At 39.6% G+C, this 12,244-nt stretch overlaps 1 protein-coding gene and 1 pseudogene across 1 annotated transcript in view; one reads left to right on the forward strand and one right to left on the reverse strand.

Moving 5' to 3' along the window:
- UBE2G1 (ubiquitin conjugating enzyme E2 G1) overlaps positions 1 to 12,244 on the forward strand; it is a 139,256-nt gene that overhangs the window by 60,369 nt on the left and 66,643 nt on the right. The window lies entirely within an intron of this gene.
- On the reverse strand, positions 4,166 to 4,489 carry LOC105714414 (U6 snRNA-associated Sm-like protein LSm7; annotated as a pseudogene).

Raw genomic sequence — 12,244 nt, forward strand, 5'->3', positions numbered from 1 at the left:
CTCCAGCCTGGGCAACAGAACAAGACGCCGTCTCAAAAAAAAAAAAAAAAAAAAAAGAATTACCCGAGATTGGGTAATTTATAAAAGAAAGAGGTTTAACTCACTCACAGTTCTGCATGACTGAGGAGGCCTCAGGAAACTTACAATCATGATGGAAAGGGAAGCAAACATCCTTCTTCACATGGTGGCAGGAGAGAGAAGTGCAGTGCGAAGTAGGGAAAAGCCCCTTATAAAACCATCAGATCTTGCGAGAACTCACTCTCTATCACAAGAACAGCATGGGAGATCACCCCCACGATCTAATCACAACCCATGAGGTCCCTACCTCAACATGTGGGGATTACACTTAGGATTACATTTTGAGATGAGATTTTGGGCAGGAACACAGCCAAACGATGTCATGTGGATCAAAGTTCCTTTAGTAAAATTGTAACATTGTCTAATGGAAAAGGGGATTCGTTTTCTGTCTTGGTTAGGACAGAAGTAGTAAAGAAATCACGTATTCATGTATATGGTAATTGTAGTTTTAGGACCAGTTGTAAAGTTACGCAGATAATGTGGGAACGAACATTAGAGGAGAGTTGCAACCAGGACATACTTGGAAAAGGTACTCAAACTCTCACTGGATTTAAGTGTATTCCTATTTTGAAAATTCAGTAGATACGTTCTCTAAGAACATAAGAACCTCAGTATCAGTTTAGGGCAAGATGAAGGATCGAAGGATGAAAGAGGAGACATAAAGAAGTCTGATTAGGCAGGACATGGTGACTCATGTCTGTAATCCCAACTTTTTGGGAGGCCAAGGTAGGAGGATCACTTGAGCCCAGGAATTTGAGACCAGCCTGGGCAACATAGGGGAGACCCTGTCTCTACAAACAGTTTTAAAAAAGATAGCCAGATGCACCTGTGGTCCTAGCTGCTCAGGAGGCTGAGGTGAAAGGATGGCTTGAGCCCAAGTCCAGGGCTGCAGTGCACTCCAGTGACACGTGCAACCCCAGGCTGAGAGAAGTGAGACTCCATCAAAAGAAGGAAAAGAAAAAATGAAAAGATAGAAGGAATAAATTTTGTTATTTTTTGTTATTTTAAGAAATTGTAAGAAAATTTGGTTTTGTCTTTCTTTTTTTTTTTTTGAGGCAGGTCTTGATCTGTCAACAGCCCAGGTAGGGAATACAGTGGCGTGATCATGGCCCATTTGCAGGCTCAACTTCCCAGGTGCAAGTGATCCTGCCACCTCTTTTTAAACATTTTTTTATTTTTGACTTTTTGTAGAGACAAAGTCTCACTATATTGCCCAGGCTGGTCTCAAACTCCTGAAAGAAGAAGTCTTTCAGAAAGTCTTACAAATAGGAAACTAAAAGAGGAGCAAATTGTTATACTTTGTGCAAATGTAACTGATTAAAATTAAAAAGAAAATAGCAGTGTGGAGATTAAGTGGTAATTGTGTCAGTATTTTTGTAAAATAAATTCCTACAAGTGGAATTAAAACAAAAGGGTGAAAAATAAGTTTTCATGTTGCCAAACTGTGCTCTCCAAAAGTTTTATCAGTTGATGTTTCCATCTACTGCTTGTTGGGTCAGATCTGCCAATTCTGCTAACATTGATACTCTCTTTCCAATTTTGTAAGTAATTTATTTGCATTTTAAAAACAGTGAAGTTGAACAGTCGTTCATGTGTTTATTGGGCATTTGTATTTACTTTTTTTGCAGATGTTGGGCTTAATTTCTCGCATCGATTTGCCAGCTCCCTTTACTGATCTGGGTATTAACCCTGTGATGTGCAAATGTTTTCCCATTGGTTCATCTTTTAGATAATTCTTCCTTCTCTTTTTAAAACAGAAGTTTGAAGTTTTATAAAGTTTAAAGTTTTTGTATAATAAAGGTTTAGTCTTTTCATTTGTGGCTTCTAGGTGTTATGTCTGATTTAAGAGTTTTCCTAAGCCAAAATTATAAAAATGTCCCTCACCTCATCTTCTCATGTTTTCTTTCTGTATTTTATGATTTTTGTTTTCTCTCTATATATATGAATATGTATATTTTTTTCTGGAACAGATTAAAATGGTAACTTTTTTTTTTGAGACGGAATCTCACTCGTTGCCCGGCTGGAATGGTGCACTGGCACGATCTCGGCTCACTGCAACCTCTGCCTGCCGGGTTCAAACGATTCTCCTGCCTCAGCCTCCTGAGCAGGTGGGACTACAGGTGTGTACCACCATGTGCAGCTAATTTTTGTATTTTTAGTAGAGATAGAGTTTCACTATGTTGGCCAGGATGGCCTTGATCTCTTGACCTTGTGATCTGCCCACCTTGGCCTCCCAAAGTGCTGGGATTACAGGCATGAGCCACCGTGCCTGGCTCTTTTGTTTGTTTGTTTGTTTGTTTGTTTTGAGACAGAGTCTTACTCTGTTGCCCAGGCTAGAGTGCACTGGTGTGATCTTGGCTCATTGCAACCTCTGCCTCCTGGATCAAGTGATCCTCCTGCCTCAGCCTCGCAAGTAGCTAGGACTGTAGGCATATATCACTGTACGTAGCTAACTTTTTTTATTTTTTGTAGAGATGGGGTTTTGCCATGTTGCCCAGGCTGGTTTTGAGCCCCTAGGCTCAAGTGATACAGCTGCCTTGGCTTCCCGAGTGTTGGGATTACAAGTGTGAACCACTGTGCCTAACCAGCACATCATTTTTGATGAGTCCATTTTTTCCTTCCTGATTTGAAGGATAGATAAAATTCATTATTTATCAAATTTCTATGTGAATTTTGGTTCATTCCTGGATTCTGTTTTGTTTTTTAGATCTCCCAAGTTTAGAGTAGACTATGTTAAGTCACTATAATTTTATAAGTGTTTTCCATTTATATATCATCTTATTTTCAAATTTTTTTTTTTGTCAATTATAGGCAGTTATTAAAAATCAATGCGAAAAGGTTTTTAACAAATAGTTGCCTTTGTTCCTTCTCACTTGGGAAGTCCAGTACCAATTTTGAATTTTAAAAAAGTGTCAACTTTCTCTGTGTGGAGGCTTTTAGGACTTAGTGTACAGAAAATTTATTTTATTTGTGTGTCTGTATCTACCTCCCTATATATCTTTTCCCCTTTTCTGTTTTCTCTGTTTCCTCTTTCTGGAACTTCTGATAATGGGATGTTAGACTTACTGAGCAATGTGGGAAAGTCAGCCATAGGGTCAGCAGTAGTAGGAGGTGAGGTGGGGCAACTCAGGGGAAAGATGTGCGCCGTTAGAAGGCTATCATGGCAGGGATTTTTGTTTTGTCTTGATACTTAGGAATAGGAATATATCTAGTTTTCACCTCCCTGGCTTTATGTGTTGTATGTATGTAAATCTTTTCTTTTTGAAATGGGGTTTCGCTCTTGTTGCCCAGGCTGGAGTGCAGTGGCACGATCTCGGCTCATTGCAACCTCCGCCTCCAGGGTTCAAGCAATTCTCCTGCCTCAGCCTCCGAGTAGCTGGTAATACAGGTGCCTGCTACTGCACCCGGCTGTTTTTTGTATTTTTTTTTTTTTTTAGTAGAAATTTTTTTAGTAGGCTAATTTGTATTTTCACCATTTTGGTCAGGCCGGTCTTGAACTCCTGACTTCAGATGATCTGCCCGCCTGAGCCTCCCAAAGGGCTGGGATTACAGGCATCAGCCACCGTGCCTAACCTGTATGTATCTAGATGTATTACTCCCAGTTACTTGGAGGCTCAGGCAGGAGAATGACTCGAACCTGGGAGGAGGAGGTTGCAGTGAGCTGAGATTGCGCCGTTGCACTCCAGCCTGGGTGACAGAACAAGCCTCCGTCTCAAAAAAAAAAAATAGAAAGCTACAAATACAGCTTAATGTATATTATGTGGGCCTCTCTTTTGAAAGATAATGGTATTATCCGCTCCTATTATATTGGTATTCTTTCCTTTTAGTATCAGGAATGTGTATTACATTTTATGAAAACTTTTTTTTTTTTTTGAGGTTTGCAATTTTATTAAGAAAACAAAAATTCAACCTATGCAAAAAGGAAGGGGCTCGTGTTCCAGCAGGCGGCACCGTGGTGGGAGCGGCAGCCAAGTCCGAGGGAGACAACTTCTCAGGCCTGCCCCGCACCCGCGGCCACTGCCCTGCTGCGGGATGAAAGGGTTGGGGATGGCCTCCATGCCGCCCCGCCCCCCGCCCCCAAGGCCGGCTAGGCATCCTGCTGCTGGATGAAGGGATTGGGGATGGCCTCCATGCCGTCCTGCGGGCAGATCAGCACCACCGACGTGCCCCGGCACACCACCATGCCCAGCTGCCGCGTGCCCTCTGTGAGCTTGTACTGGTCGTCAGGGTCTCGCATGACTCGATGGTGCCGTCCAGCATGAGGTTGAGGAGCGGGTCGAAGCCCTTCAGGATTCCACTGGCTTCGCGGCCTCCCTGGAACTTCACCCGGATCGTCTTGTCGATGTACTTGGACAAGTCCAAGATGCTCTCCTTTTTCTTCTTCTCCTTATCCGCCATCTTGCCACGCCGCGCCGCTCTATGAAAACTTTTAAGCAACAGTAACGATGAATGCTTTCTTTTCTTTTCAACATAAATATCATGTTAGATCAAGAGATTGAACTGGAGTTTGTGGAACGTTGACACCTTTTTTTTTTTTTTTTTTTTTTTTTTTGTAGACAGTTTTGCGCTCGTTGCCCGGGCTGGACTGCAGTGGCGCGATCTTGGCTCACTGCAACCTCTACCTCCCCGGATTAGTGATTCTCCTGCCTCTGCCTCCTGAGTAGCTGGGATTACAGGCACCTGCTACCATGCCGGGCTAATTTTTTGTATTTTTAGTAGAGACAGCGTTTAACCATGTTGGCCAGGCTGGTCTTGAACTCCTGACCTCAGGTAATCCACCTGCCTCTATCTCCCAAAGTGCTGGAATTATAGGCATGAGCCACTCCACCTGGCCCACACTCTTCTCTTAACTAACTCCTCTGGGTTTCCTGAACTGTAAAGTGTAGATAATAAATAGTTCTCAGCTCATCAGCAGGGTAGTGCTCGGGCAGTAGGCACTGGCACCCTCATTGTACAGGTTGTTAAGATACTTACCCCTTCCTTGGTTATCTAGCCGCTGAAGGGATAATTAATGTTTGGCACAAAGAGGGTGATGCAGCAGAGCATAGCTCTGGCATTTTTCTGATTGGTCCATGTCTGTTCTATACCTGCTGTTAAATATTTTGACTCTCACTCCAGAGCATCAAATTGTTTTAGAGTAAATGAGTTGAAGTATACATACTGCCTAGGTAGACCAGTGTCTGACATATAATAAATATAATATAGAGTTTGCTATTATAATTTAGAAATTTTATTGAATATACTCTGTGCTGTCTATGCATAGTTGGCTCAGGAAATGAATTTGGAAGGTTTTCTGTTTCTTAGGATAGTTTAATAAGACAGTTAGCTTTGAAATTACCTTTTACTATGAAAACGTCCAGGAGACTGGTATTTGGAGTGGCTGGGGAGCTAACTGGGTAACTTAGGTGAATCTTTGGAAGTTATTAGAGTGTTTTCTATTTCTGTTTTATGCTTTTGACAATTTATATTTTCCTAGAAAATCATCCATTGTATCTATATTTAAAATTTAGTAGCTTAAGATTTATTGGAAACGTATTTTATACTTATTTTGATTTCTTCTCTATTATCTTGCTCCCTTTTCGGTCCCTAATTTCATATAATTTTATTTTTTAGTCTAGCTAATAGCTTGTCCGTTTTGTTTTTCCCCCTTCTATTAAAATATAACTCCTAGGTTTTAGAATTAATTCTTCAGGCTTCTGTTCTCTTAACTGAATAACTCTAATTTCCTTTATTCTTATTTTTAAAAGTTTAATTTCTAACCTTGAGTTGAATGCCCATTTAATTCTTGCCCAGTTGAAAGTATTTACGCTGTGGCTCTTCCTCTGAGTGTAGCTTTAGTAGCTTACCAAAGATTTTTTCTTTTTCTTTTCTTTTTTGAGACAGGGTCTCACGTTGTTACCCAGACCAGACTAGAGTGTAGTAGTGTGAACACAACTCACTGAGGCCTTGACCTCCTGGGCTCAAGGGATCCTCCCACCTCAACCTCTCAGGTAGCTGGAAATACAGGCATGTGCCAGGATGCCCGGCTAATTGTTTTTTTATTGTTTGTAGAGACAGGGTTTTACCACATTGCACAGGCTGGTCTTGAGCTCCTGAGCTCAAGCAGTGTACCTGCCTCAGCCTTCCAAAGTGCTGAGATTACAGGCGTGAGCCACTGGACCCAGTCATACCAGAGATTTTTATATGGGCAGTTTTTATAATTGTTATTTTCTAGGTAATCCCTTGATTTTGATTTATATTACCCCATTCAACTACTTGAATGGGGTAATTTAAGGAGAGAGAGTACATAAACTGTCAAGTCAAGCATTAAGGGGAGTAGCTTAAGTGTGCTTTGCACTGTTTCTGCTTTCTTGAAATTTTGGAGGGGTTAATGGCCTAAATAGATGACCAGGTTTTATAACTGTTGCATAGAGACTTGATCTCATTCTTTCATATGTTCAGCCATTTTATCGTTTGTATATTTCATCTTTCAGGATTGAAATGGTAATCCTCTTAATTGCTTCTGACTAAAGGTTTTTCTTATATTTCTTTAAAGTTTTTCTTCTAACTATATATTATGAAGATTTTGGTGTATATAGTTTTATAATATTATATCTTTATAGATTATAATCTTGATCATTATATAAAAAATGACCCTTTTCTGCCTCCTTTAATTTTCTTTCAGTTTGAATTTAACTGGTTTTAAAAGGGTGTTTATACTTGTGAGGTATACTTTCATCTAATCTTTTATTTTTAACTTCTCAAAGTCTCTGTTTTAGGTTTATCTCTTGTAGACCCATGTAGTTGGATCAAGGTTAGTCTTTTTGGACTCAATTTGAGATGCTTTTAATCATTTACATTAACACATATTTTGCTTTGCTTATATAATATTAGTGCATTTGTTTTTGTTGTCATCTGTATGTTTGCTTTTTGTTCTTGGTTTTGTTTTGTTTTGTTTCTTTTTGAGATGGAGTCTCGCTCTGTTTCCCAGGCTGGAGTGCAGTGGCGCGATCTTGGCTCACTGCAGCCTCTGCCTCCTGGGTTCAAGCGATTCTTCTGCCTCTGACTCCCTAGTAGCTGGGGTTACAGGCACCTACCACCACACCTGGCTAATTTTTGTATTTTTAGTAGGGACAGGGCTTCACCATGTTGACCAGGCTGGTCTTGAACACCTGACCTCAAGTGATCTGCCCACCTTGGCCTCCCAAAGTGCTGGGATTACAGGCATATGCTACCGTGCCTGGCCTGGTTTTCTTATTTTAAACTACTTGGTTTATTTTCTTTATTTGCTCTCCCTTCTCTCTCATTTTGTAAGTTATGTACTATATTTCATTATGTCTAAGATACCATTGGTGGTTGCATGCTTCATTATTTTGTATACCACTAAAAGAGTTAAATGCTGTCAAAGAAACTATGACATACCATTGTTTGAAATATGCATGCTGGCCGGACGTGGTGGCACATGCCTGTAATCCTAGTACTTGGGAGGCTGAGGCAGGAGAATTGCTTGAACCCGGGAGGTGGAGGTTGCAGTGAGCTGAGATGGTGCCATTGCACTCCAGCCTGGGTAACAAGAGCAATACTCTGTCTCAAAAAAAGAAAGAGAAAGAAAGAAATATGCGTGCTGATTTCAGATATACAAAAAATGTGAAAAACCATGCATCTTAGAATATACATGGTAATTTGTAGTTCTATGGGAATTATAATAAAGCTATAGCTTTAATATATTTAAATCTATTATGTTTATCCAATAGGTTTTTCAGGAGTGGTTGACTGAGTGCCCTTATGTTTAAAAATGTCTGTTAGTGGCTTTCACAAGTGAAATAATGTTTTGGCTGGTTACAGAACTTTTGGGCTATGTTTCCCTTTCCCTGATACCCAGCAGACACTATTCCATTATCTTCTGGCATCTAGGGTTACTCCAGAGAAGTCTGGGGCCAGCCTGACTGTTTTTTTCCCTTTGTAGGTGACCTACTTCTGCCTGAGTATTGCTAGAATTCTTTCTTTATCCTTGAAGTTCAGTAACTTCATCAGGATATAACTCGATCTTGGTGTGATTCTCTATTACATTTTCCTGTTAAATGGTAAGCCATTCAAACTGCAGATTCAGGAATATTTTCTTATACACCTTCTAATATGCATTCATTTTAATTTTTCTTTACTCAAGAAACATCAGTTTTATGATTGTTTATTTTCATTTCCTGTCTTCTGTTTCATTGCTTTTCTAAATGATTCCTTTGTTCTTTTCTGCTGTGCTCAGTGTAGTTTTCTTAAGATTTGTTTCATATCATGTTTGTTTTCATCAGTGCCAGACTGATTACTTCCTATATATGATACAGAGTTTTCATTTTGCCAGTGGCTTCACTACTTCATTCAATTTTATTTATTTATGTCTGTGAGTTGCTCTTTCAACTTGTCTCATTTATTTCCCTCTTTTTAAAAAAGTTTTTACTTGTGGTAAAAACAGGTAAAACCACCTGTAATCCAAGCACTTTGGGACGGTGAGGCGGGTGGATCACTTGGGGTTGAGAGTTTGAGACCAGCCTGGCCAACATGATGAAACCCTGTCTCTACTAAAAACACAAAAATTAGCCGGGCATGGTGGTGAGCACCTGTAATCCCAGCTACTTGGGAGGCTGAGGCAGGAGAATCGCTTCAACTGGGGAGGCAGAGGCTGCAGTGAGCTGAGATTGTGCCACTGCACTCCAGCCTAGGCGACAGAGTGAGACTCCCTCTCAAAAACAAACAAACAACAGGTAAAATCACGTTGTTTTTGAGAAGATGGGTTAAAACCATTACACAGTGGCCCATATTACAGTTTACTTCTTAGGAACACAGAACAAATGATGAGTAAATTGGTTTTATCAAGTCTTGTGTGTTATTAATGGCATGAGATAAGAGGAAGCCATTATTTATTTGCAGGCTTAGAGATACTTCTTTTTGCAGTTGGATAAACTTTTGTACATAGTAGAAATCTGATTTTGCCATGTGTATTTTTGTTTTTGAGGGAGAAGTGTTCAATGACTTTGCCCTGTCAGTCATTGAAAATCTGTTGAAGATTTTTTTTTCCATTTAATGAGCTACAAAATAGACCAGAAAAAAAAAAATAATAGAAATGTTCCTTGCATGGTGGCTTATGCCTGTAATCCCAGCACTTTGGAAGGCCAGCCTGGACGACGGAGCGAGACCCTGTCAAAAAAAAAAAAAAAAAAAAAAATCAGGGAAATTATAACTGACATGCTCTGCCATTCATGTGCTACAAATTCAAGACCTGTTATATGATTGTCTCCTGAATGCTGGTTGCCTCTTTGTTTTATTCTGAAGAAAAGGTGATCAGTGATAAGCCCCCAGTCTTCATTCAGGGTTGAAGGGAATTGTGAAAATTTTGAATGTGTGCAAGTTGTGGTTACTGAGAGTGAGACTTTTCGCTGCCATTTATACAAAAGGTGTAAGTCTTTTACATTTTAAACATTTTAGCTGTTTGGTAAACAGATTCTCCCATACGTTTTTTTCCTTTCTCTTTTTTTAAAATGATGGCTAAGATACATTCCTTACATTACTCTTGATAACAAAGGTTATTTCAGTAGACTTGCACATTTTGAGTATGTCAGCAACTTACCCAATATTGTGATAGCTGGAATTTACGGTCTAGAGTCTGAATTGTAACTTATCCTCATCCATTAAAATTGTTATCCAAATTTCTTAAGTGTTCCAGACTTAAGGATTGCTGTGTTTCATTGCCAATAACATGGCTTCTTCCTAAAGTGATACATGTTTTTAAGTAATACATTTATTTGGCAGATATTTACTGCCAGATACTGTCACAGGTCCTGGGACTATATCAGTAAATAAACAAAAACCCTTGTTCTTTTAGAGCTTGCATTCTAGTCAGGGTAGGAGAGAGAGGAATTAATAGAAAGTTGAAAACTTTCTATTAAATAGAAAATAGAACAGGGAAAATAGAACAGGGAAAGAGGATAAAATAAGGAACATGTAAGGGGGTGGGGTTTAATTAAAAATAGGGTGACAGTGGACCAAGGAACTCAGGCGAAGGAGTGACTCATGCAGAGGAGAGGTACAGCAAGCACAGAGGCCCTGAGGTTGTGCTGACCTGAATGTTGGGAGGAGGTGGCAGAGAGTTCGCTGAAGGTTGGAGAGAGATGCTGGTTAGTTCCAAAGGACCCTATAGGCCATCACGCAGGCCATTGCTCCAAGTGAGCATGGGAAGCATTGGTATAGTGACGTTATGTGATTCATATTTTTGCAGGGTTACTTCTGCCTGCTGGGTTGAGAGTAGATACAATAGGGAAGGTATTTTCCATGGTACCCCAGCGCACACGTTTTACTAAACATCGATAGCTGAATTGAATTCTTCACCAACAATACCCCTGTTTTTGTTTTGTTTTGTTTTGTTTTGTTTTGAGACGGAGTTTCGCTGTTGTTACCCAGGCTGGAGTGCAATGGCGGGGCGATCTCGGCTCACGGCAACCTTCGCCTCCTGGGTTCAGGCAATTCTCCTGCCTCAGCCTCCTGAGTAGCTGGGATTACAGGCACGCGCCACCATGCCCAGCTAATTTTTTGTATTTTTAATAGAGACGGGGTTTCACCATGTTGACCAGGATGGTCTCGATCTCTTGACTTCGTGATCCACCCGCCTCGGCCTCCCAAAGTGCTGGGATTATAGGCGTGAGCCACCGCGCCCGGCCCAATACCCCTGTTTTATTTTTTGTTTCTCTTAGGAAAAATAAGTGCTGGGTATGTCCCATTAGATCTATTTCATGACTGCCTATAATGGTTGAAGAACACTGCCAAATGACTTAGTGACCAGGAAGCATAATTGACGTTTGTGTACGAAAGCAAAGTGAGCACAATGTAAGATTTAAAAAGAATAAAAACTTAAAAATCAACATTATATGTGTGTGTGTGTGTACACACACGCGAACACACACACTTAACTTTAAAAAACCCAAATAATAAAATACCAGTGATTCAAGAGGTCTAACAGTGAACAGTGCATTCAGTGAAGGATAATGAAGAATTCCCCAGAGGCAAGTGTTTTTAAAACCTTTTAGGTTCAGATCTCCTGGGGGCTTAACTCCATGCTTCTAAATAATATATTTATAGTGTTTATTTTTTGGTTTATCAACTTGAGACATTCTCTGTTGACTTCTTGCTATGACAGATGTTTTCAGTCCCACTTCTCACTACTGACCTTCCTCGTACGACGGTCACTGAACTGGCGCCTCTCTGGGGTTCTGCCCAGAAGATTAGCCTTCCTCCTTCGCTGCAGCTCCTCTGTGAGTATTCCGCTCTCTGCTCCCTCCACTCTGCTTACTCAGTTCACGTTCTTCCATCTGTTTTCATCTTTCAGAGCCATGGGCAATCCACCTCGTCTTTTTAATAAATATTTTAAATTAAAAAGTTATTTTTAGATTTCTTTAGAAAAATTTATTTAACTTCTTAGGAGGGAGAGGAAATAAGCACACGTGCTCATACCGACACCTTGAACTAGAAGACAAGATTAGGCCAAAGCTTTTTGTTGTCAAAAACGTGTAGTGTATAGATTTGAGAGTTAGATATAGATTGTCTTATCTTTTAAAAAATTGTAAATATTTTCCCATGTTCTTTCAAAGTAGTTTAAATAGATGCATAGCATTCTTTCATATGCTGGTACTGTAATATTCCCCACATTTTGACTTCTGGGTTTTCAAATTATAATCATAAATCACTTAAATTATAACTAATGCTTCTGTGTATATTCCATATGAAAAAATTTATATATAATCTTTTATTATTTCTCTTTGGATAAATTTCTGGTCATTTCTGAGTTAAAGAAAATAAATTTTTTTTTGAGGTTCTTAATAAATATTACTGATTGCCTTCTAGAAGACTTTGCCAATTTGTATTTCTACTATTAACTGTATTAAAGTGCCACTTTTTAGTGTGTTCTTCATACCACCAGGGACTTTTAAAAATGTTTGATTCTGCTAGGTATAAAGAAAGTTATTTTTAAAATTCCCGAGAAATGTGAACACCTTGACGGTTCTGAGTGTGTATATGTGTTGTTTTAAAGATTTATAAGAGTAATTATTTGCCTTTTAATTTTTTATAGCTATTTTGGCTTTTAGAAATTTTATTTTTTTGGGCAGGATACAGTGGCTCATGCCTGTAATCCCAGCACTTTGGG

Source organism: Aotus nancymaae, unplaced genomic scaffold, assembly GCF_030222135.1.
Source record: "Aotus nancymaae isolate 86718 unplaced genomic scaffold, 86718_ANA_hifiasm-v0.15.2.pri h1tg000018l, whole genome shotgun sequence".
NCBI classification, from domain to species: Eukaryota; Metazoa; Chordata; class Mammalia; order Primates; family Aotidae; genus Aotus; species Aotus nancymaae.